This window comes from Numenius arquata, chromosome 26, assembly GCF_964106895.1.
Source record: "Numenius arquata chromosome 26, bNumArq3.hap1.1, whole genome shotgun sequence".
Taxonomy (NCBI): Eukaryota; Metazoa; Chordata; class Aves; order Charadriiformes; family Scolopacidae; genus Numenius; species Numenius arquata.
Genome location: NC_133601.1, coordinates 5,707,559 through 5,733,700, shown reverse-complemented (window position 1 = coordinate 5,733,700; position 26,142 = coordinate 5,707,559). Strand labels below are relative to the sequence as shown.

At 46.8% G+C, this 26,142-nt stretch overlaps 1 protein-coding gene across 1 annotated transcript in view; it reads left to right on the top strand.

The window, feature by feature from the left end:
• AAK1 (AP2 associated kinase 1) overlaps positions 1–26,142 on the top strand; it is a 79,713-nt gene that overhangs the window by 2,431 nt on the left and 51,140 nt on the right. The gene's annotated exons all lie outside the window — the stretch shown is intronic.

Sequence of the window (26,142 nt, the reverse complement as noted above, 5' to 3'; positions counted from 1 at the left end):
ATTTCTGCTAAAAGGGAAAGTCCCCTGGGAAGCACTTTGTAGGAGGAGGTGGAGTATCCTGTCTGGGAAAGAAACATCTCTCATCACCGTTGCTTTAGAAGGGAGAGGAGAGGCCTGTGTTTTGGTGCAGCATGTGAAGCCTAGAAAATAAATGAGATGTAAAAGTGGCTTAAAAGAAAGAGTCTCTGAAATGATGATGGATGGTGTGGGGGAGACTTGAGTTGCAAGCCTGAGGAACTGGCTGAACCAGAACTTTTGGAATTAAAATGTTGGGATTTACCTCTATCTGGCAAAGCTGTGGCTGGGCACCCTCAATTCTGCTGACCAACCCTGCTGAAGATGACTGCTCCCTGGGCCAGGACGGGAGTCCTTAATGCAGGCACTGTGAAGTGTGCCAGATGGCAGATGTCTCCCCGTGCTCGCAGTCTTGCGTAGATCCCCCAAAATATCCACTGCGGTTATGTGCATCCTCCACCCCTTAAAAATAGTTGTGTCTGGATACTTGCATTCCTGGGCAGGGAAGGAAGTAGATGGGAATAATGTAAAAGGAACTTGAATGGTCATTTGTCCATGGTGTTATCATACTGGTGAATCAGTATTTTTTGATGAACAGTATATTGCAATAGGCGATTCTTAGTTGAATCTTTGTAGTCGTCTTGCTCTAATCCATGGAATAGCCCAAATAATCTCTTGAGAAATTCCCCTCAAAGTTTGCACAAGGATTAATTGCTGTGGGAGGTCAGGACTGCTGGCCTTGGAGTTCTGCAACGCCAAGGTTGAAGTGGCGCCATCAGAGTAGTGCCCCAGTATGGGCTGAGGGGGCTGTTACTGGCTTTAAGGTGACTGGTGTTTCAGGGAGCTGAGGTGAACGCCCAGGAGGCATTTGAGTGTGTGGGTGAGTCAGGCTACTATCTGTCTGTTTGTGAAAAGAAACCGAAGCAGTGTGATCAGATTGGATGCTGCTTTTTGTTTCTGCCTGTGTGTAGGGGAGGAAAAAACAAACCCAAAGCCCATGCTGAAGCCGTACGGAGGATGGTGTCTCTGTGCTGAGGACCGGAGCAGCAGCAATGTTTAGAAGGGTGTTGCCAGAAATCAGAAATTTGCTAAGGAGGCTGTGGGATGTGAGTGTGTGGCAGAGTACCACAGCCACAGGTAGTCCTCTGAGCTACATCAAACAAGGTGGGGATTGCCCCAGGGTCCAGTTTTCAGTGTTTTGTGTTACTCTGTGTATCTGCAACATAGTAAGAGACCGCTGAACTGATCCAGAGTATGTAAGCGCTGATGGGGTGCATTTTCGAGCTAGGGTTTTGTTTGTCTTGGTCTACCTCTAGCAAAAGGTATAGGCTGCGTTTCATCAGGTCTGTAAAAAGTCACTCTTTCAATTAGTAGTATTTTTCTACTTGTAGTCTTTTCCCCTTAAAATGTATAAGTGAGGGGATTCAGGTTTAATAACTGTCAGATATTTCACTGAGATTTTTTTCAGATAAATGTCTGTGCGTGTGCTGCTGGCTAATATGTATTTCAAAGCATTTAATGGGAGTCATTATAGACCAATGCAAAATCAGCTTAAATTTGCAAGCTGCACTTCTTGCTCCTTTTTGAAGAAATGGACATTGTGAGAAGGTTTCATGATGGTTTTCTTTATCAGACCTGCAGGCCGGCGTGTGTATGGAGAGCTTGGTAAGGTGGTGAATGCACAACCTCTGCCCAGTGCGGGCAGGTGACCCCCTGAGCTGTGAAATGTGTGGCTGGGCTAATTACAGAGGACTTCTGCCAACCCCTGCCTGGCTTACCCCCAGCACTCCCTTTCCCTAGAGCGTACAGCACTGTAACCTGAAGTCACTGTCAGCCTTTGAAATTACATGTGAGCTTCTTCTGAAATAACTTCACTTTGAAACAAGCCCCATCCAAGGTAAATTTTGCAGATTTACATGACCCTCAACCCAATTCCAGGGTGGTTTGGTTCAAGATGTCACTTCGAAATGTATTTTGTCAGTTATTGCCTTCTAGCTTCTGCCAAGTGCTAGCTGCTGATCAGCTGACCAGTGACATTTGGATTAGGAATTAAACTATTTCCCCTCTTGGAATGGGACATGTGATTTTATTTTTATTTTTTTCCCAGTTGCTTTTCCTTTGTACCTTGTGAGGCAGGGCATGTGCGCTGTGCTCTGCACTGCTAGGTAGGATATCGGCTCCTCTGTCTTGCAGTAGTCTGGCTTTAAGTGTACAAGCCAGGCAAACTGATGAAGAATCTCAAGTGAGTTATTTGGTAAACGTTGAGGTATCCCAAGTGCTTTGGTGCTTTTAGCAGCACAGATTCTGCTGGGGCAGAGTGTGTGCTGTGTCCTGAGATGTAATCAGGAAGGAAAAGGTGTTAGTGGATTTAGCTGTTTAAGAAGTTGCATAGTCCAGAGACTCGCATCTTTTAACCTCATTTGTAAGCTTTATGCAACGTGTCAGAGAATGGGTCTGGGTTTGTACATGGGGGTGGCTGTTTCTTACGTAACAGCTACATTAGCTAAAAGCATATTTAATGGCAGCGTTAGCTCAGTGCAGTTGGGGGGGGATGAGTTTTCTGCAGCCGTCTACCCAGAAAGAGCTTTCCATGTTAAAACAAAATAGTTTCTAATTCAAGCAGTCCTGCAACAGCCTTATGAAGCTGTCAGTTACAGAAGGCTTAGTTTTGGGATTCTGGCTGCGGAAAATACAGGGTTTAACTATCCAACTTGGGTCTTGCATAAGTGTTCTAGTAGTTATATCTGAGCAGGTTACTAACCTCTGGTTGCAACACCAGCAAATGACGTTCTGGATCTAAGGAGAACTTGTTCTGCTGCAATGTTTTCATCGTGTCGTGGGCTTCTCCCCTTTGTACAGGAGCTTCTCAGCAGAGAAGAGAGCAGGTGGTAAGTTATAAATGTGCTGAAGACAAGCTGGAATCCACTTTGGGTTTAGCACTTGCTGCCTTCCAGGCTCACCCACCTGCATTAATCATGGCTAATAAGGGGTCAGAACTGAGTAGGTGCTGCACACTTGCATTGGGACTGGAAGCTGCTTCCTTTGAAGGTGACTTTTTCCAGTGAAAATAGTGATTTGGACAGGCTGAGGCCCTGTGTTGGAAGAGCAGCTTGCCAGCTGCAGGACTTGCTGCTGCGCTCCTGGAAAGTCACAACCAATTTGCCTTCATTTGTACTAAGTAAGTGTTTACTTGTGTTTCACATGCGGAGGGAGACAGGAAGTCTCTGAGGAGAAACACGCCGTAAGCAAACTCTGTTTATGGAGGAGTTATCTTTTGATAACGAGAGGTAACTGAATAAATGAGTTTCCCAGGAAGGGATGCCTTCTTCCTTGGATGGGGGGAAGCACAGGATGTTCTTGTGGCGGTATTATTATTTTGGAAACATACCTTTTTTAATCAGATACTGGCTGCTGTACTTTTTTGAGTGTAGGAGCAATACTGACAGTGATTTACAAGCACAAGGAAAAGATTTGGAAGGGCTTAAGTTAAACACAGTTGCAAGGTAATTCTCTCTCATTTGTGGCTTTTTATCATTACCCAAACTTTCCTTTTCTCCTTTTGTGGGAGGTCCAGGAATTGCCACTAAAGGAAATGAAGGTTATTGTTAGCTGCCTACGGTATGATGCAGTAGAATGAAAGAGAGGAGAGCTGCTGCAGCTCCTCTAATGTGAGGAGCTCTTGCCACCCCGTTGCCAGAGTATCTGAGCCCTGGCACAGGCCATGAAAATGTCCCTCCGTTCCTTTCAGGGCTACTGGGAAATAATATACTGAGATATGAAGGTGAAGCGATGCAGAGTATGTGTGGCCAAGTCAGGAATTGATCTCTGGCCTTCCAGATCGAGTGCTTTAATTGCAGTCTGTGTTTTCTCTCAAATGCTGCCTCTGTGTGTTTTAAATGGTCGTGCTCTTGGCACACATGTGATTTGGGCATAAATGTACGCTTGCTCTGTGGCAGAACCCATGCTGACATCAGGACCCCGGGCCATGTGTCACAGGATTGGATTAAAGACTTTTTTGGAACAAGATACTCATAGCATCTGGTTTGCTTCATGATTTTGCAGAAACAAATTACATACTGGTGACGGTGATCTCATAGATTAAAAATAAAAAACGCCATCAGCAGCTGAGTTCCCTGAGCAGAGACTTCGTGTGCATGTACATCCACCCGGCAGCTGAGCTGGAAGCCAGTGCTGTGATGAGGACAGTTAGAGCTGATCATCATTCATTCATTGTTGGGAACGTGCTGGTTTTACTTCCTATTTGGTGCTCGTAGAACTGTGATAGGGAGAGGACCCCAAAATGTGCCTGTGTGAACTGAGAGCAATCTGGCATGCCGTTCTCCAGGGTGTGATAGTGAAAGATGTGATCTTCTGGAGCTATGTAAATGCACAGCTGTTATTCAGATGAAACCTTAGCTTGTATCTCCTTTACTTCTGTAAGCTAAATGATGCTTGCAAGGTTGTCATGTGCTTCTGCTGCACAAAGCTAATGACGGCAGTAAAATAAACTCGGAGCTTGTCTCTTAAAGAAGTGCAGAATGCTCCACGAGAAGCAGGATGCGCTCTCAGGGAGTGGCTTTCAGATGTGCGGACTCTCCCTGAACATCAGTTTCTGTTCAAAGCGCCATAGCGAGCCCTTGGTTTGACGCGGTGTACCTGGTTTTGTGACTGTACTGCTACCCTGGATTGTGCAGGGAAGCTCTTTAGATGTTGCAGGAGTGATGGTGATGTAAAACTCAGACTTTCAAAGTGTTTTATAATACTTAAACACAAATAATGGGTGCTGATGTGGGAGGAACACAGAAGTGCAGACTATTGCTTTATGCCCTTTCTCTGGGTGACCTACCTGCGAAGTCAGTGATACTTTAGTTATCTGCCATGAGCCTCCGAAGGATTAATTGCTTCTGACTTAGGAAGTGCTTTAGAAATAAAGACCTTCCCTCCAGTGTTTAGCTGCTGCTTTGGAGGAGTGAGCTGGATTGACAGGAAATCCCTGCCTTATGACTACAGTGCATTCACACAAAGATACTGGTGGCTTCTGTTGACCCTTGGGCTCCAGTCTAGTAATTGTCTTCATGACAGAATCACAGAATGATACGGGGTTGGAAGGGACCTCTGGAGATCATCTAGTCCAAACCCCCTGCCAAAGCAGGTCCACCCAGAGCAGGTCCCACAGGAACGTGTCCAGGGGGGTTTGAATGTCTCCAGAGGAGACTCCACCACCTCTCTGGGCAGCCTCTTCCAGGGCTCTGCCACCCTCAAGCAAGACCTTTGGCAAGAAGTGTCTAATACCAGGGGATGTTCAAATGAGCGGTGACATGAAAGATACGGCAAAATCCTTAAAGAAAATTTCTCTTTAATTTAGGAGAGGGATCTGTGAAAGCACGTGTTTGCGTGCATGTACCCATGTGCTGGCACACCTGCCTTTCTTGTTTACCCAGATGTTGTAGCACCTCTTGTCAGGCACGCATATGTGTGGTGTGCAGGGAGGAGATGGATAACAAGGAATAGCCAGTTCTCTGGGATTCAGCACAAGGCAGGAGTTGGTGGTGGAAGGGAAGAGGCAGTGCCATGTCTCTTTGGGCAGAGAGTTGGCGTAAAGGCAGCAGGTAAGCAGAGGTAAGCAAGGATGGCTCGGTGGCTGGGATGGGAAGGTTCCCTCTTTGTAGGATCCCTGTTGCTTTGAGTAGAGTTCTGCAAATGCCCTGTTAGGCTACTTACACTCCTGAGAGGTACCTGCTCAACTCACCCCATGTCTCTGTGCCGCTTCCCTGATGCAGCGCAGGTAGTGCCAGCAGGATGCTCGTGAGGTGGACACTAGCTGAGGTGCACTGAATATTCTCTGGGAATTTTAGGAAGCACTGCTGGCAAAGTTGAGTGTGTTCTGACTTCAGCTCTTTTGTGGCTGTGTGTTCATTGCAGCACTTTCACAAAGTCAGTGAGTGTAAGGTGATGCAAGAAGCCAGCCCCAGTTGTCAACTGGTGAGATCCTGCCGGTTCTCATGTTCTTATTTTTATTGATTATGTTTGTGAGGAAACAAAAAAAAAAAATGCATGGCAGAGCACTGCTGTGTGGACTGTGGAGTGACAAAGGGGAAAGGAGGGACAGTATGGTAGAGGGAAAGGGCAGTACAGACTTGGGTCAGACTCAGTCCTGGGGTGCCTTGAGTGTGTATTTTTGGCAAGAAAAATCTGCTGAAAGGCAGAGCCTTTCTTTTGGCCTTCAGCTGTTGCTTTGGGGTTAGAAGATGTACTTACAAATATCTGGATATGAGTTTACCCTTCTGTTTCTGTACCTGATTACCAGTTGTAGTTTGAACTGTTGTGCTGTCTCTGCTCTTCAGCGAACACAGGCTCCTGTGTACTAGTGGCTCTGTGCGTGGTTGTTCCTCTTCCCCTCTCTGCAAAGTAGACAAACAGATGGTGGAGAAAAGGCTTATCAAATTATTTTACAAATGAGGAACTGAAGCCCATGAAGATGTAGCAATTTGATAAGGGCTATGTAGGAAAGCAGTGATGAAGCCTTATATTAAATGCAAATGTAACTCCTTGTCTGGTGCTTTAACCACAGTGTCATTAATATTCATGTCTCCATCGTATCGAGGAACTTTTATCACGGACCAGGGCCCTGTGTCACATAATGCAAGCACAGAACAAAGACTGTCCGTGCTCCTGGGAGGTGCCTGGCTGCCCCTGCCTGTGCCTGCTGAGGCTCAGCATTTGCCTTTGGTACCAAAACATGCTCGTGTGCTGCTGCCGAAGGAGACGTGTTCTGAAAGACATGTCGCTGGGTGCAAACAGCTGTAATCTTACAGCTGATCATGACATGATAATTAACAAACAGTGTCTTCTGACAAACCGATGTTATTCAGAGACCACAGGAAACACACAAACTCAATCTTGCTCACACAGCGTTCAATGGAACACGTGACAGGATTAAACATGTATTGGATTTTTTTAAAATTAAAATGATGCTATTTTTGGAGTGGGACAGATGGTGGTTTTCTACCTTTTGCTTTTATTTTAAACTTAACAACACAAGAAGTGCTTAACGTTGTACCTTCGAAGCTTTTTCTGCTCCTGAGCAGGCTAGAAGTGCATATATTGGTATATTATATATGAATTGGGATTCTCAAGCAGTTATATAAGTTCATTTGAGCTGATGAATTAAATCCCTAAGAATTATGGGGCTTGTGAGTAACAGTCACAAGACTGCAGGTTCTGGACCCCTGCAACCCTTTCCTGTTTCTGGACATCTGACAGGTGACTGGGCAGGCATATGCCTACTCGTATCTCTCCTTCCTCACCTGGGTATATGTGGAAAAATGCAAAGTCCTGCTTCATGTAAGGCTGATATATATATATATATATATATTTTTTTTTTTTTTTTTTTTTAATCCATGTTATTTTTCCCTGTGCTGAATGATGGATACTGAGTGCTCCGGACTGTACCTATGGGTTTGGATTCCTCAAGAGCTGCCTGGTGGGACAGTAGATGCCTCTCTCCATACTTGGCATGTACTGAGGAGTTGAAAAGTTCATTGCTGTCTTCGGGCTTCGATTAGCATATCCTCTTCTAGAGGAATATTACGTGGCCCTTAAGTTGTGTTTTCCTGTTAACTCAGTGAGATGGCACTTCTGTGGCTTAAGAGTGTACCTGTAGTTATGTGGTAGACCTGAAAAGGTTGAAATCTGCATTCCTGGGTTTAAGTAGAAGAAAGGTGTTTGACACAGACCTCCATACACTGTTGTGAAACTCTTACAGTACCATGTTAGCTAAGCTTGAGCTTTTCCTAGCAGGTATGTTTTAGGGTTTCCCCAGTGTTTTTCATGCTGCTTTGCTCAGTGGGGATGTCTGGGTGCTACTATAGTAGTCAAAATTCCTAAATGTCTAACTTGTCTGTTGCCATGAGCTCTCTTTGGATCCTTGCATAATTGCTTCCCAAGTGGAGTTTGCTGTTTCCATAGTGCTTGAGGGCCCCAATAAGCACTCTCTGGCTGGCCCTTGCAAGCAAGTCCAGTGAAAAACCAGTCCCAGCCCTGGCCAGCTTCGTTTTGCTTCCTCCTTCCTCTCCACCTCCAGCTACCACCTGCTCTCAGCTCAACTAGTTTTGTTTTTTCTCTCCTCTCCCGTGGACGTGATTCACTGCTTCCTTGCCTTTCCAGTGAAGCTCTTCAGCTGCGTGCAGTGCTGCAGGTTCTTGCTGGCTTTGCAGTTCCAGTCGTGTTCACTCAAAACCAGTGATGCTCTGCAGCATGTTTATGCCATTGCTAATTTCACTTGGAGATGAACGAGGTCTCAGATGCTATTAGCAGCTGCTTGGAATGATAGCAGCTGAAATGTGCTTTTTAGAGGGCTGACTGATATATAAACAAATGATTTCTTTTTTTTTTTTTAAAGCTGCCAGTTATTCATGACCCATTAATTTTTATTTTTTTTTAGTCTTACAGTGGAAGTTCAAAGACTAAAATTGTCACAATAGAGAGGGACTGATCTGCTTTGCCAAGTAATCTACTTGGAAGCTGTGTATCTTGCTGCATAGTAATAAAACGCTGCTCTGTCAGCTTTGGGTTTCCAGGTCTGTCTGTCGGGGAGGGATCGGATGGATGCACAAGACCGTAAAGCGGAGCACGTGCCCGGCAAATCTACCCACGTGAACGTCTAAACGTGCTTCCTGCTGTGAGGGCCAGAACAGTTCACAGCCTTTAGTGAGTTGCTGTTTGTTATGAAATTGCTGTCACAAATACTGTGAGACTTTAATACTCCTAAATTCAGGTGTCCAGGCTGTGTTCTGACTATGTTCTTGGAGGGTGGGTAGCGTGGCAAGCTATTGCTGCCCTTGGACTAGAACTTTAGTAAAGGGAATGCTGAGTTAAAGCACAGGATGGATCTTGCCCACTGATTATTTTAGGCTTCTAATATGCTGTTCCATGGCACAGATTAATTTCCTTTCCTTCCCGCTTCCTCCCTCCCCCCAGTCATTTTTTCTCCCCTCCTTTCTCTGCTACTTTGTGATTTACAGCTTCCTTTTTTGACTTTCTCCATGGAGCTGGCTAGGAGTTGAAGGGGTATCGTCTAGGGGAGAGGGGTGACTCTTAAAGATGTGTAATGAGACAGGGTCCTGAAAAATGGGAAGCAATGAAGCTAAACAGCTTTAAATCAGACCTATCAAAATAAACCCCAAAGAAGTGAGGGAGTTAAGCTTTTTCCACGTCATCAATGCAGTGAAAATGCCTGTGACTATATAAATATTTTGTGGCTGTTTGCAGTTGTGAGAATTATAGCTAATAAACTAAATGTTCATCTGAAAAATCCACAACAATCCCTAGCCAACCAGTCTTGGTGTCCTAAAATCAGGAGAGGGAAAGACCATGCTTCTGTTCTGTGTTGAGCGATGTTTCTGGTTATATTATTTTGCACAATTGATGCACTCGTGGCTGTAACTGCCACACTAACATTAACTATAAAGTCCTGCCTGTTTAAAAAGCGCCTAGAAGAGGGTGGAGCCTGTAAATCTAAATCTGTCTTGTCATGGCCTAGTTATTGCAGCAATGACACTAAGCGAGGGCCCTGTAATTATGTTGGTAATATTGGATAATCACATTAGGATTCTCAGCTATGGTAAATCTGCGTAGGGCTAACTATGTCCCTGCTTTGCTTTTGCTGAGAATCTGACCCACGAGCTCTACAGGAGCTTGAGCTTTTGTTTTACCCGGGGAAGGGTCCTTTCCTCTGGTCGATACGCTAGATGCTCATTTAAAGTTTGTCTGGTGGTATTTTAAGACTAGAGCTTAAGCGGTGCAACAGCTGGAGCTGTGAGAGCTACTGCTTTTTTTCAGTCGGTGGTGAGAGGAGTTTTTAAAAACCAGGGCTTCATGTGCACACCCCGGGCTTTCTTTGCAGTTTTGAATGCAGACCTCTGCCTTGATGCTGTGTGTTGTCTAATCACTGGGCAGGACTGGAGATACCTTTGTAACCGGGTTTTTTTTTTATGTGTTTGGTTGTTTTTTGTTGTTTTTTAAAACTTTTTCTTTCCTCCCTCCCACTAAGTCAGTTGTGCAGCAGTTGCATTTTGTATTGGGCACAAAGCTGACGCAGATGCTGGCCTTTCTGTGCCCAGCAAACTTGCCCAGCATGAAGCTGCCTGACAGATCGGTGCTGGCCAGCCATGGAGGCTCCTCTTCTTTTAAGCCCGTAGAACATGCAAACTGTATTGCTTATATGTGCAACTTTACTTTGTGGAGACCAATTTTTTTCCAGCTCAAATGCGAGCTACATGGAGAATTTCCCGCTGCTTAAAATGATTATCACTGGTGGAAGAGTGCAGAGCCTCGTGCCTAAACCTTAAGACCTCTGGAGCTGTTGGGCTGTGTGTGTAATTCTCTCTGCCGTAGGCTGGCTCTGTGGAACGTGAGTTTATGACCTGGTGTTGGTGTGAATATAAACCAGGTGAACTGCTAGTCTCATTTCCCAGCCCTGCTTTCCTCTGGCAGCAGAACAACACTGTGAAGCATCAGCCTTCAGTAGGAGGAAGAGAGTTTTATGTGGTCCTTGTGTGTTCTGCAAGGAGGGAATGTGAGTTGGTGATTTTATGGGGCTGCTGCCCCAGCAAAGTTTGAGTATTCTTCAAGAGTTTGTCCTATGCCAGGAGGATGCTATCCTTGGATAACTTGATACGCAGCCTGTGTCCATGTTCCTCTTGTATTTTCTTTACTTAAAGTAACCCTAGAAATATTTATAAGATGAGAAGCTGTATTTCCTGTAAGTTCAGTTTAACTCTGAGCTCTCTTGACTTTGTACAGTCTTTGAGTATGGTCACTATTAAAATCTTGACCTTGTTGCAAATATACCTGCTTAGCTAATTTTCCATCTGCTTAGTATCTCATCTGGGGAGATGCAGGTTTCAGCTGATTCTCCTGATATTTGTGCCTGATTCAGGTTTCCTGTCTCGAAATACTAGCTGTCCTTTAGGCTTTATCTAGGTGCTGTCTACTTTCCCTGCAGTTCTGAAGCTCTGATTCGCTCCTACAGCCGCTTAAAATGGTCAAAACATGGATGAAATTTGAGTGATTGTGACCATTGCTAATTACACAAATGAAGCTCTTTCAGCTGGAGTTAGAGGTTTGCTTTTTTTTTGTCTTTGCCCTCGAGGTAACTCTTAAATGTTCAGACTATTTAATTGGCGGTTGGTGTTTCAAGATCTGATTTGATAAGTTTCCCAGAGCAGTTCTATCTCTGCTCCAGTGGGAAGCCTTTTAAAGTGCTGTTTAAGAGCAGTGGAAGCAGCTCAGAGGAACAGACTAAGCCACAACTGAAAACTTAGTAAACCATCCAGAATCTATACTGATTTTTGTTTTGTTTTAATGGTGTTTAACTCCCTGTACAGGTGAATGTGGTGAGGTGAGACACTGAGAGCTGTATCTTTCCACTTGGAAATGAGCCTTGGAGCTTCCCAGGGACTGCTCCTGTGCATGAAAGGAAGCATGGTACTTTTTCTGTTGTCTCATTTGCTTCTTAGCTATTAGGCCTGCATGGATGATAAGGACTTGTATCTTTGTGTTTTAGAGCCCTTAAGCTGAAGAAGAGCCCCTGCAGTACTCGGCAGAGACCCTGATTTCTACTCTGCAGAGTTTGTACTCCTGATACGTAGAGTTCATCTTACTAGCCTGCTCCAAATACTGCTTTAGGAGATGCTGGGGCAGGCCTTTTAGATTGAAGTAGTCCCTTAAACTTGGCACTGTTGTGCTTTTGCATAAGTCAAGTGACTTTAAAAAAATTAAACAAAACCCAACTAAGTAAAGCTTGTTATTTCCTTTGAGGTAGAAAATCTTGGCTGAGAGCAGACCTGTTTAGTTTAGCATTATTATCTGCTTTTCTCAGCCGGAGAGTCTGTTGGCAGGGGATAAGGGGTTTTGTTTTGTTCTTGTTCAGAACTGGACTCTGGTTTATAACACACATGTGCACGCAGAAACACGTACCACTTGGGGTTAGGGGAACTTGGGTATAGTAAGAGTAGGAGAACCATATTCAGGCCTTCCTGGTTCCACGGAGACTCCTGCTTCGTCTGTTGTCTGTGCAGCGTGTCCTGCATTTCACCCTTCCGTTCCCACTGCCACCTTCAGAAAGTCATTCAAGTAGCACTCGTAGCTGTGGGCTTGTGTGTATGAGCCTGTTCTGTTTCAGTTGGTGGCTGAGCACGCCCTGACACTACTCTGTGCTTGAGCTTGCAAACTGTTGATACAGCTTAGCCAATGTAAAGAAAATCCTAATTTTGTAGCTTGGATCATGGGAAACAAACACCAATTATGTCCACGTACTCCTGAGACATGATGCAAGCCTGTGCCTCTAGGATAGGCTATGTGTTCTCTGTGCACGCAACTTAAGGGTGAATAATCTTTGCTTATATGGATATAAAATAACATGTAAATCCCCTAATATAACCAGGGGATTATGGAATTGGGTGGGAGAGTGAGTCATAAGCATTAATTAAATCCCAAACCCCAAGTGTCATGATGAACAATGCTCCAACATGTAGTAATAAAACAACAAAATAAAAACACACAGGAGAGCATTAATGCAGCCACCACTGCTCCAGGACCTGGTTGGAGGGGGCTTTGAGCAACCTGGTCTGGTGGGAGGTGTCCCTGCCCAGGGCAGGGGGTTGGAACAAGGTCCCTTCCAAGCCAAACCATTCTGTGATTCTGTGAAGTCTTTTTAGTTCTTTCTGTGGTAGGTAATCTGGAAAAGACACTCTGGATAAGATAGCGTACCCCCGGCTGGGCAGGGAGCTGTGGGGAAAAGGCTGGCAGTAGCTTACTGATGCCTGTGGCATGTCGGGTAAGAACCTGAGATTGAAATCAAGTCAATGGAGGGTTTGATGAGGATAACAATGGCCCAGGAATAAACAGCTCGAGAGCGTATGGAAGAACAGGTTAGACAGACGTGTCAGGAGTGACTATGGGCATTGTCAGTCCTGCCTATAAGCAAAAGGCTGAGTCAGGTGAAATCCCATGCCAGACAGTGACACGGGGCCACGCTGTCTCACTGAGACAGTCCTGTGTCGCTCACCAGCATCCTATTGCAGTTTGGAGAAGGTGAAGTGAGGCTGGAGAAAGCCTCCCTCTGTCCGTTAATCTTGTCATCCTCAACCTACCTGCGTTTGACTCCACTGGGGCAAGAGTAAAATCCTCTCTTTAATGCAGATTTTATATGTTAGTCATAAAGCTATAAAACCGCTGGAGGGAGAAAAGAACTTTGAAGGCCCAAAGCGCTCACCTTTTTTGGATGCTGCTTAGGTGGACATGACCATGAAAAGGGAAGAAAATACCGGAGGCCGTGCCAGTGATCCTGCGGTTATCTGTTTAGTTGCAGTGAGTCTGGTGTTGTTGCTCGGGGAAAGCTGAAGTGCCCCTTTGCCTGCAGACTTCATAGGAGCAGATGACCTCCTGCTGCCTTCTAAAAAAAGCAGAGGGTGTAAGAAAGTCTGGTCGACTGTATCAGTGATTAATCTTTCACCAGACCGAAGCAAGCTTGTGAGTAACAGATCTAATGTTTGCTTTTAAGACTGCATTCTTGGCACCAGTCAGGGCCCTTTGTGATACCTGCCAGTACTGGGAAACCTCTAAAAATCTTTCTTCCTGTTGGTAATATGTTGTGCTGTACCCAAAATATAATGAGAGAGGTTTCTGGGTGAGCCTTCAGTCGCATCACAGAATTACCACAGAATCACCTAGGTTGGAAGGGACCCTTTAAGATCATCTAGTCCAACCAATGAAAGAAAAAAAAAAAAACAAAACCAAAAACAAACCAACAACACCACACACACACAACACACCACACACACCACCACACCACCCAACACTAATCCATATCCCTGAGCACCATGTCAACTCCTCTCTTGAATACCTCCAGGGATGGTGCCTCAACCACCTCCCTGGGCAGCCCATTCCAATGCCTGATAACCCTTTCAGTAAAGAAATATTTCCTAATATCTAACCTGAACTTCCCCTGGCGTAACTTGAGGCCATTACCCCTTGTCCTGTCATCTGTAACTTGGGAGAAGAGACCGACCCCCGCCTCTCTACAGCCTCCTTTCAGGGAGTTGTAGAGAGCGATAAGGTCTCCCCTCAGCCTCCTTTTCTCCAGGCTGAACACCCCCAGCTCCCTCAGCCTCTCCTCGTAAGACTTGTGCTCCAGACCCCTCACCAGCTTCGTTGCCCTTCTCTGGACCTGCTCCAGCACCTCAATGTCTTTCCTGTAGTAGGGGGCCCAAAACTGGACACAGTACTCGAGGTGGGGTCTCACCAGTGCCGAGTACAGGGGGACGATCACCTCTTGGGTCCTACTCACCACACTGTTCCTGATACAGGCCAGGATGGTGTTGGCCTTCTTGGCCACCTGGGCACACTGCTGGCTCGTGTTCAGCCGACAGTCGACCAACACCCCCAGGTCCTTTTCTGCTGGGCAGCTCCAGCCACTCTGCCCCAAGCCTGTAGCGCTGCCTGGGGTTGTTGTGACCCAAGGGACCCATCCTGTTGGGATGACTTGCTACTACCTCTTACTAAGAGATGCTGCAGTTTGAGGGGTGTTTTCTGGCCACCTGAAGGTGCCCTTCCAGCACAAATTGGCTTTCTGGAGAGGGCCTGCAGAGCTGGTGTCTGCGAGGCAGAGCTCGGGGACGTGAGCTGTGTGTACAGGGCCTTTGCTTCACGCTGCTGATACGAGTAGCATTTTGTCACACTCACCTGTGTGTTCTTTGGTCAGGTTCTTAATTTTTTGCCTTTTTGTTAATCGCAGGTTTCCCTAACCTAGTATCACCCTTCTTAAGTCCATGAACAGAGGATTTGTTTGCAAATTGCTTGTGTTTCCGGCAATCTTCACCTCGAGGAAGTGGGAGCAGAGGTGACATTCCAGGCTGAACTCAGTAAATTGTAGACTGTACCGGTGTCATCTTTACTTTCCATGATGTAGCTGAGATCTTGGATATTATAGCCCTAGTGCAAGGTCTGCCTCATTACTGTGGCCTCTTATTTAAATCTCAAACCACTTTAAAAACAAATCTTGAGGGAGCTGTTGTATTTTTCTTTAAAGGTGTTAATGCTGACATCTCTGTCTAACTTTAAGGGTGTTGTAGATGCTTCATAAAGCAGAAAAACCAACACGCAGTGAACATTCCAATTCCTTGTTAGGTATCAAAGCAGAGCACTTCACAATACAAGTCCCAGTTTGTGGGTGCATTTGGTAATAATAAGGGGTAATAATGGAACAGAAAACTTATTTGGGGGTGAAATCCTGCTCTGGAAACAAAGAGTTCAGAAGTGATGGAGAAGTTTCATCTAAAGGGGGAAAAAATGGGATTTGGAATTGTACGGTTTTTAGCAGGTTATGCTGTAGGAGTGCCCTCCTGCTGGACCATGGAAGAGGGGAATAAAAGACAGCAGAAAGAATATATTAGTGCAGATTAACACTGACAAAAATAGCACTATAATCCTAGCGCCCATCATAGTTGACTAGCGAAACTATAATTAAAATAAAAAGCCCATATAAAAATTAACCAGCAAATATTGGTCTGTGTGGAGGGTAGCACAAGATCCTCACACACGAGATGTGACCAACAAGGGACAGTTGCCCGTTGCTTTCCTTCCCGTCGTTGCCGTGTTCTCGGGGCTGCCTCTGGTGCTTTTCATAGGAGCTGCTGGACGAGATTCCTCTCGCCAGCGAGACGTGTGTTGTGAGTACAGGAACGCTGTCTAGCAGTAACGCTGAAGGTCTCTGCAGCTTAGCAGCCCCAGTGGGGTCTGAGGAGAGGAGCCCTGGGCACCTTGGTGTTTTTTTCCCCGTCCTACAGATGAGTCACTGGTCCATCTTCATCCGTGATTTATGGGTGGGGAGAACTGAGACTGGGTTATTCCTTGACCTTTGTTGAAAACTAGCACTAAGCGCAGTAGGGGAGCAGCACTGGCACATCTGAGCACTTTTCCCTGATGTACTTGCAGAGCTCGATGCTAACGTTAGTTGAACTTGGACATTGTCTAAAATAATTGCAGATTATTGTATTGCTTAACTTTGCCCAAAGTGTTTTCCTTGGCCTTTTTAATTTGTGGTGAAGGGTAACTGTCTCCAAAGTTGAGGTTTGCTGAAGCCATCTCTGTCCCTGGAAAAGATGCCCCAATATTTTGGTGCTTTATGATCAGGAATGAGTACTTTGTATATGCAACTATGGAAAAGCTCTTTTTTTTTTTTTTTTTTTTTTTGTTGTTAAATGAGTGGTAGAGAGAGGTGTGAGAGGTGCAGGATGGGGAGACTGGTTCTGGTGTTGCCCAGCGATGGGCAATGTGCAGTGTCTGTGCATCACGGGTTGAGGCTACAACAGTGGGGGGGGAAAATAAGTGCTGGGAACTGTGTTTTAGTAAAGCTTTGGGAATGGTGAGCGGCAAACACCTTGTGCAGGGGGGCCTGATACTGCTTTCCTGTAACTAGATCACAGCGCCCTGACTTGGGGAGGGGAAGCTTAAAAATTAAGTGAGCCTGCCCCTTGTACTTTGGAAAGTAAATGCTAAGGAAGTTTTTCCGGCTTCTGAGATAAGACAAAATATGACATAATTCCTGACGGATAAGAATCAATAAGTATTTGGACTGTGCAGATGAGGAGTGGCTCTGTGCCTGGTTCAGCAAAGCACTTAAAATTAAGTGCCTGCTAGCACAACCAGAGCTTAAAATGCCTTGCTGGCTGTCCCTGGAGGCTAGATATTCCTAGGGCAGTTGTTGGGGACATCTGAATAGCACTTGGCTGTCCCCTCAGCTTCAGTACTGAAGCACAGTGGGCTGTCTTGCATGCAGAGCTTGGAGGTGGATGAGATAGAGCTGAAACAGAGAAAGCTGGAAACAATTCAGTGGAAAACCACAGGCATTGTTTGTCCTGCTCAGGAAAGAATTTCACCCCTGAAGAATAAAGTTTTTAGTGGCATCCAGGACGTTTATCAGGAGCTATGGTAATGCTGGATATTGTTAATCTGTTTGTAGAAGGGTGATGGAGAAGAGCCAAAATGAAGCAGTGATTTTATTTTATTTTTTAAAATTGATGAGTTGATAGTTGGCTCCTTCAAGCCCAATGATTTGAGTAACTTCACTGAAAAAGAGGAGCGATTCCTCCTCCTCAGACCCGGCTGCCTTTGGGTTATGCAACGCAGCCTTGGAAAAAAGTGATGTGACCTCAGACAAAACTTGAAAATGTTTGTGGAGGAAGACACATCCATCGGTGGAGATGTTTTTGTAGCTGTTATTGCAGAGCTCAAATGTGCAGCTGGGAGATCAAGGTACATGTCCTGTTTGCTCCTGCGTAAATAGCACTTAATGTCTCTGGGAGGTACCTTCAGCGTGGATTTTTAAAGGTCTTCTGCCTAATTGTGTTTGGATGAAGCTATTTTTATTTTCTTCGCATACCTGCTGTTTCTTGCAGAGGGGAGTGGATTAGCATAGCAGGGTAATGCAGAAAATGCCATGTGTTTTGGGAGCACTGATGACCTGTGAAAAGGCCTTTAGTCCTGTAGGTCCTGTGAAATCCAACCTGCTTTACTGTGTGTCCGGGACAGAATCCAGGGCGGCCTCTTCCAGACTATGATTAACTCGGGTGAAGTGCTGTGTTGAGTTGGTGCTTCAAATGCTACCTGGCTACAGGTGAAGTCACTATATTTTGGCTGAGCACGAACAAACCGGGCATGTTGTGGGAGGCTGTTGTCTGGCAGGCACAAGACATGCCTGCAGTGATGGCTATTCCCTGCTCTGCTGTTTAGTTATCTGATATATACTATCTGAATATTCCATCTGATCGATGGAATGTACCCTCAGCAAGTTTGCTGATGATACAAAACTGGGAGGGGTGGCTGACACACCAGGAGAATGTGCTGCCATCCAGCGAGACCTGGACAGGCTGGAGAGTTGGGCAGAGAGGAACCTGATGAAATTCAGCAAGGGCAAGTGTAGGGTGCTGCCCCTGGGGAGGAATAACCCCCTGGACCAGGACAGGCTGGGGGTGACCTGCTGGAGAGCAGCTCTGAGGAGAAAGACCCGGGAGTCCTGGTGGACAACAGGATGCCCATGAGCCAACAATGTGCCCTTGTGGCCAAGAAGGCCAATGGTATCCTGGGGGGCATCAAGAAGAGTGTGACCAGCAGGTGGAGGGAGGTCATCCTCCCCCTCTGCTCTGCCCTGGGGAGGCCCCATCTGGAGCACTGGGACCAGTTCTGGGCTCCCTGGTTCCAGGACAGGGAACTGCTGCAGAGGGTCCAGCAGAGGGCTACAAAGATGATGAGGGGCCTGGAGCATCTCTCTCACGAGGAAAGGCTGAGGGACTTGGGTCTTTTTAGTCTGGAGAAGAGAAGGCTGAGGGGGGATCTGATCAACACCTATAAATACTTCAAGGGTGGGTGTCAGGAGGATGGGGCCAGTCTTTTCCAGTGGTGCCCAGTGACAGGACAAGAGGAAATGGGCACAAACTTGCATATAAGAAGTTCCATCTAAACACGAGGAGGAACTTCTTTCCTGTGAGGGTGGCAGAGCCCTGGAAGAGGCTGCCCAGAGAGGTGGTGGGGTCTCTGTCTCTGGAGACATTCAAAACCTGCCTGGACACGTTCCTGTGGGACCTGCTCTTGGTGGACCTGCTTTGGGAAGGGGGTTGGACTGGGTGATCTCCAGAGGTCCCTTCCTACCCCATATTTTTCTGTGATTTTGATGTGGGAGGGTGAAGAGCTGGAGCAGAACTTAAATTCAGCTCAAACAGGTGATTGTGTGTGAAGATACAGTGACTGTGTTGGTAGCAAGGGGGTCCTGATGGTTTCCCCACCACCTCTGGTGCTGTCCCAGCAGGACAAGGTGGGCCTCAGCCATGCCAGAGGGCAGTTGTGTCCATGAAGGGTAAGGTGTGTGGTGTTCAGCATATAGTTCATCTGCTGCAGCAGCACTTGGTGAGGTTGGCTAATTTATATATTCACCAGTGAAAGGTGGCTCTGGAAGAGCTTATCACAAAAGGGTGGTGGAAGGAGCAACTCATTTCTCTGTAACGTCCTCACCATAACAGCATTAGTGAGGGCAACTTGCTTGGAAGCAGCATCTCGTGCTGGTTTGCGGTTGGCATTGCTGGCTGCCTGTGACTTGCTGGTTGCAAGAGGATTCCAGGCTGGCAATACAGGAGTCACTTAAATGCAGCAGAGTGCTATCTTCTTACCTTGCGAGGAGCTGAGAGAGGGGATCACGTGCAGCTTTGGGTGGCTGCTTCTACCTTCTTTAGCAGTGCTTGCCTGGCTGTGGAGAGTTCTGCATCCTGCTGAAATTACAGAAGGGCTGAAAATATAACTACCAGCGCTGGAAACTGGCCAGTACACGGACACAAACCTGCATGGAAAATTGCTCTGGCATCTGTGTTGACTGGAGATAATTGCAACTTCCCATTTTTTTCCCAGCTTAACCTAAGAAACAACAGTCAGGGCAGAAGCGTGTAGGAAGATAACCATGTTCCCACGCTGTTGAAGAGGTAGATGCAGGCCTAAGCGTAAAAGACAGTGATGTTTCCCAAGAGACCTCTGGCTGTTGCTGGCTCTAAGCTGATGGTGATCGCAGTACTGACTGCACACTCCCCATCCAACACGGGTAATATGTCTTAAGGGTGAGCATACAAATCACCTCTTATATCTTATAATGATGAGAGCGGTATTTTAGGTTCTGCTGGCTTGTATAGGAAAAGAGTTGAATTTCCTTCAGAACTTTAAATCACAGGTGCCTGTTTATGAATGATGGGAGAACTGTTCTCCGAGCTGCCTCTCAGGCTTAGTTCTTGCTTCTCTCCCTTCTGGTGCTTGCAAAGATTTACTTGCTCCATCGCACCTGAAGCCCGGGCTGGTCTCTTGCCTTTTGCTTCCCATAAGCGTACTGGAAAAAAGGCTCTACCGGCACTGACGTGAGGATGTTCCCAGTGCCTGGATTACTTTGCCTCTAAGCTCTGCCTTGTGTGTGACCCACTGTCCCCGGCCACGTGTGGCACAGCCACCTCCCTGCGCTGGGGCAGCACGGGCCCTTGAGTTGACCTTGGCTGCCTTGGAGTTACACAAATCCTGGCACCTCTCTCTGTTGTATTGGGGCTGGCATAGTGCATTAGAGCTGGCAATTTTGGGTTGTTGGAAAGGTTGTCTTGCTTGCCTTTCGCTGAAAATAGAAGTAAATGGTCTCTAATGTGCATCTGGCAGTGCTTTGTAATAATCGCTTGTCAATTTGTCTTTGATCTATTTCCTTTCAACTTTACCCAGATTTAGCAAAGTTGGGGGTTGGGCTGGACTAAGGAGGGAGAAGTTGGTTGTGGCCTGAGGTTCTGGAAGCTGAAAGTAGCTCTTGAGTCTGACAGGGCGGTAATGTTAGAGAATCACAGATTGGCAGAGGTTGGAAGGGACCTCTGGAGACCATCTCGTCCAACCCCCTGCCAGAGCAGGGTCACCCAGAGCAGGTTGTACAACGGGACGCATCCAGGCGGATTTGGAATATCTCCAGAGAAGGAGACTCCACACCCTCTCTGGGCAGCCTCTTCTAGGGCTCTGGCACCCTCAAAATCAATGTAAAGCAGTTTTTCCTCATTTTGAGACTGAATGTCCTGTGTCCAGTTTGTGCCTGTTGTCCCTTGTCCTGTCCTCAGTCATCACTGAGAAGATCTGGCCCCATCCTCTTGCCCCCCACCCTTTAGCTATTGCTCAGCATCGATGAGATCCCCTCTCAGGCTGCTCTTCTCCAGCTGAACAGCCCCAGGTCCCTCAGCCTTTCCTCAGCAGAGAGATGCTCCAGGCCCTGAGCGTCTTTGTAGCCTCCGCTGGACTCTCTCCAGCAGTTCCCTGTCCTTCTGGAACTGGGGAGCCCAGAACTGGTCCCAGTATTCCAGATGGGGTCTCCCCAGGGCAGAGCAGAGGGGGAGGATTACCTCCCTCCACCTGCTGGTCACACTCTTCCTGATGCCCCCCAGGATGCCATTGGCATTCTGGGCCACAAAGGCACATTGCTGGCTCATGGTCATCCTGTTGTTCCCCGGGATTCCCAGGTCCCTCTCTACAGAGCTGCTCTCCAGCAGGTCACCCCCAGCCTGTCCTGGTGCAGGGGGTTATTCCTCCCCAGGTGCAGCACCCTACGCTTGCCTTCATTGAAGTTCATCAGGTTCCTCTCTGCCCAACTCTCCAGCCTGTCCAGGTCTGAGGTGTTGGCCACAGTTGCCAATTTTAAGTGCTTCAAAAAGTTCTAGGTATATTAGCTTGTAACCTAATATGCACCTTAAGCCCTAGCCTTAAAATGATACGGGCTCACTGTTAACGTTTTTTGCAAAGCAAGTTTCAGGGGAGCGTGTGCCACTTTCTGTAGCAGGATGGGCAGTTCCTGAGCAGTCAGTAATAAACTTGGAAGGGACTTTGGAGGTGAAGGGTGGACCAAAGCTCCAAAATCATCTCCTGTGCACAAGAAACGTGAAAAGAAATCTCTCTAGGTCTGGGGACAGAGCACTGAAGGCGTCACTGCCATTCCCAGGCGTTCAGATACACAGCGGTTTGGGTATGAGAAACCTATAAGCAGTGTGACCTACAGCTCCAGCTCAGAGCTTGTCCTGAAAGACCTGCAGCCTGGAAGGGGCCGGGTTCCCGCTGTAGCTCTGGTTTGCGGTGGAGGCCCATTCCTGTCAATACGTGTGCCATGCATGCATGGCCTGGTTCCTCTGCCCCACCTGAGCGCCTGCGGCTTCCTTTGGGAGCCGATTTGCAGATGTGAGTTCTCTGTATTGTTAAAATTGGCCCCCGTGTCCTGCTCGTGGACTTGGATCTTCTATTTCTAGAGCTGTTTGTGTATGAGGAGTGTGGCGAGAAGCTGTTGTTCTTCGTGCTCTTCCTCCATCCCTTTCCGCTTCCCTCATCCTCCTGCAGTTTCGCCGAGTGTTTTGCAATCCCGTTCGCTGCATGTGAAACTGGGAGCGCTGAAGCCAATTAGCAGCGGAAGGTATAATGAATGCAGAGAAATTCAAATTGGGGTGGCATTTTTCACACCTATTCTGATTTAAATATGGAATGACTGCCCGAGGGAAGGTAGACATTCTTGGTTACGTTGTGCCTTTCTGGACTGAATCCTGGGTACGGTCAAAACCTGGGTTCAGCAAACTGTAATTTGGAAGGAATATTGTGGTCTGGTTTAACTGAGGCAGTCGGAGCGGGTGACGTATTTATTACCTGTTGAGGAAGTAAAGCTTTGCAGCTCTCTCTCTAATGGATGTGGATCATCAAATTTTGCTTCTCTGATGGCAAAGTCGCTTACTGTAGATTGCTGTGTAAAGTTGCTGTATGTACCCTGATGAAATCAATACTTGTTTTCTCTGGAGGGCAGCACGCTGCTCTGACTTGTAGCAAAATTGTCATGCTTTAATCTGCAGTCAGTGGGAGCTGAATAATAAAGTAACCAATTGGTAGTTGTATTTGCAGACAAAATAAGTTAAATGATTTTGCACAGCTGCCGTGTGTGGTGGTGTCGGCTGAAGTTTGCAGGTGTTAAAGGTAAGAGAGAGGAGGACATGAGGATGTCATTTTCCTGTGACAACTCTGCAAATGTCCCAGCTTCCTTTTCCGTGGATGTGTGGCTCGGTCTGACGTATCTGTCTCTCGCTTCTCCGTTTGGAAGATGGTCCGAGCCGTGTTTCTGTCAGGTCCCTGTGTTGATGTTGCAGTCTTGTATCAGAAAGCATTGACTTAATTTTTTTTTTTTTTTTTTTTTTTGAGGTTGTTAGATTCTAAATTTCCTCTTTCCCTCGAGTATTGTGTCCAGTTCTGGGCACCTCAATCCAAGAGAGATGTCGAGGTGCTGGAGCGAGTGCAGAGAAGGGCAACGAAGCTGGTGAAGGGCCTGGAGAATAAATCTTATGAAGAGCGATTGAGGGAGCTGGGACTGTTTAGTCTGAGGAAGAGGAGGCTGAGGGGAGACCTCATCACTCTCTACAACTACTTGAAAGGACACTGTAGAGAGGTTGGTGCTGGTCTCTTCGCACAGGTAATTAATGACAGAACGAGAGGGAACGGCTTCAAGCTCCAGCAGGGTAGGTTTAGACTGAACATTAGGAAAGAATTTTTCACAGAAAGAGTGGTCGGGCATTGGAACAGGCTGCCCAGGGAGGGGGTTGAGTCACCATCCCTGGATGTGTTTAAGAGCCGTTTAGATGTGGTGTTGGGGGATATGGTGTAGGGGAGAACTTTGTAGAGTAGGGTAGATGGTTGGACTCGATGATCCCAAGGGTCTCTCCCAACCTGGACGATTCTATGATTCTATGATTCTTTCAGTTGAGCTTTGGGGTGGTTTAGTGATGTTCTCCATTGCGTAGACTGTAGTTTTCTTTGCCAGTTGGCCCTGGTTGCTTGTAAGCAAAATAGCATGATGTACATATTCTAGCGAGGGTGCTCAAGGAGTGACTTTGTTAATTAGTATAGGATCTAGATGAGAGGGAAGGTACCTTGCCCAAAACTTTGCTAATGAGACATTAGCAGTTGGTCTGAAGAGGTCCCAGTCCCACTTCAGCTGAAGCAGAGACTTAAAAAAAGGTCCTTGATTTTAGTGGGTCTGGTTTTTTTTTTAAAAAAAAAGTTTTAATTGATCTATTTTTGCTGCTCAGCTCATGTTTGTTTCTGCTGAGCGCAGTGCTGTGAACAGAACTGCAGTGTCCTGCTGGGAGGAGCTGTGGGAAGGGAACAACCCCTGGAGAGGAGGGGAGGCTTCTGAGGGACCACTTCTGACTTTCTCATTGGGATTGGGGGGGGAAAGTCTTGTGATTCCCAAAAAGTTTGGATGATGGCTGGGACTCGGTAAGAAAAAAAAAAAAAAAGAAAATTGTTGTTTAATGTTTTCTTTAGAATTTGGTCTATGGAAATATTGTACAGAAATTAAAATAAGTCGAAACTTGATCTTGCCTGTGATTTTAAGAAGCATAATGTGGTAAGAAAATAGGGACTGGGGAGGCAGTGCTGGTTATGGATCCCTTATTTCTTACTGGTTCCATTGTGGGTTATAAGGAGGGAGAGGGTGGAAGGTAGGGCTCTTCCTTGCTTTTTTTTCAGCACAGACATCCTTTGGGCTAAAGATACCACAGCGGGATGTGTGGATTTGTTCCCCAGAAATGAGACAACTGTGGCCGGGGTAGAACAATAAGGCGACCGCTGTGGGTTTAGGAGTTCTTTAAAATGACTTGTAATTTGAGATCCTCAACTTGGAGCAGCTTAAGGGAGAGAGTCCGGGTTATTTTTGTGTCTGAATTTGAGCACTGTGAAGAAAAGAGGCCCTCCAGAACAAGGAGGGTTTTAAAACTCTTTCTGGCAGGAGTGAGCAGCATCCGAATGGCTTGCTCTATCCTGGGGCCATGTCCCGGTTTTCCAAATTTGAATATCCATTTTGCAGACTGGTTATAGTTTTTAAGACCTTCAATTGAAGTCTTGACACTTTATTTTCTTTTTTTTTCTTTTTTTCTTTTACTTTCTATTGCATCTTTTGCACCTCCTTTCAGGCTACTGCCTGTTAGTTCTGCTCCTAAAAGTCAATGGTGCTTCTTTGGAACACCCAGTGGGTCTAGTTCCTACGGCAAACTATGATGTGCAGAACTAAGGGGTTTACATGCTAAGAGAGATTTTTATTGAACAGCTTGGATGCTGACAGGCGTGTTATTTGCATGTGTAACCCCTCTGTGGGTGTTTTGGAAGATGGGCTGTAATGGCTGCCATAAATGTGCTTTGATAACAAATGGGGACGATTATATTATAGGATGGTTTGGGTTGGAAGGGACCTTAAAGCCCCCTCCAGTGCCACCCCCTGCCCTGGGCAGGGACACCTCCCACCAGAGCAGGTTGCTCCAAGCCCCCTCCAACCTGGCCTTGAACCCCTCCAGGGATGGGGCAGCCACAGCTTCTCTGGGCAACCTGGGCCAGGCTCTCACCACCCTCACAGCAAAGAACTTCTTCCCCACATCTCAGCTCCATCTCCCCTCTTTCAGTGTCAAACCCTTCCCCCTCCTCCTAGGGCTCCCCTCCCTGATCCAGAGTCCCTCCCCAGCTTTCCTGGAGCCCCTTGAGGGACTGGAAGGGGCTCCGAGGTCTCCCCGGAGCCTTCTCTTCTCCAGGCTGAACCCCCCCAACTCTCTCAGACTGTCTTCCCAGCAGAGGGGCTCCAACCCTCCCAGCATCTCCGTGGCCTCCTCTGGCCCCGCTCCAACAGCTCCATGTCCTTCTGCTGTTGGTGGCCCCAGAGCTGGAGGCAGCACTGGGGGGGGCTCTCCGCAGAGCAGCAGGGCAGAATCTACCCCCCCTCTCCCTGCTGGCCACGCTGCTGGGGATGCAGCCCAGGGTGTGGGGGGCTTTCTGGGCTACCAGTGCATGTTGCCAGCTCATGTTGAGCTTCTCACCCACCATCACCTCCAAGTCCTTCTCCTCAGGGCTGCTTTCCAGCCATTCTCTGCCCAGCCTGGATTTGTGCCTGGGATTGCCATGACCCAGGTGCAGGACCTTGCGCTTGTCCTGGTTGAACTTCATGAGGTTCACACAGTCCACCTCTCCAGCCTGTCCGGGTCTGAATGGCATCCCCTTACCTACAGCGTGTCAACCGTGCCACACGCCTTGGTGTTATTGACAAACTTATACTTTGAACACAGAAGTGTTGTCTGGTCATTTGCTCTTTTTCAGTCTTTTCTTAGTAACAATAAATCCCAGTTTTAGTAAAAGCTGTAGTGGGCCTTTTGGCTGTGGGGTTTGATTTGTTAACAGCTTGTAAGCACCAGTTGTTGCAAGACTGGGGTTGTCAAATGCAACCTATTTTAACGCTAAGTTTTGCCCACATGTGGCTGTCTTGCCTGTCACATTTTGCACGATGGGGAGGAATTCATTTAGGTGCCAAATAACCAGTAGTAATAATTATGTGCAAACATGTCAAACGTAACTATTTGTGTATTCTTGTTCCAGTGGTTTCTGGCAGCTTGTAAGGAATGAGATTCACCAAAGGGCTCAGACTTTTAAAATGAGAAGTCTTTGGGATGTGACTAGCTTTTTATGGCCTGTAACTGTAGCTTTTGGCATCGTGGGACTTCTGAAGGC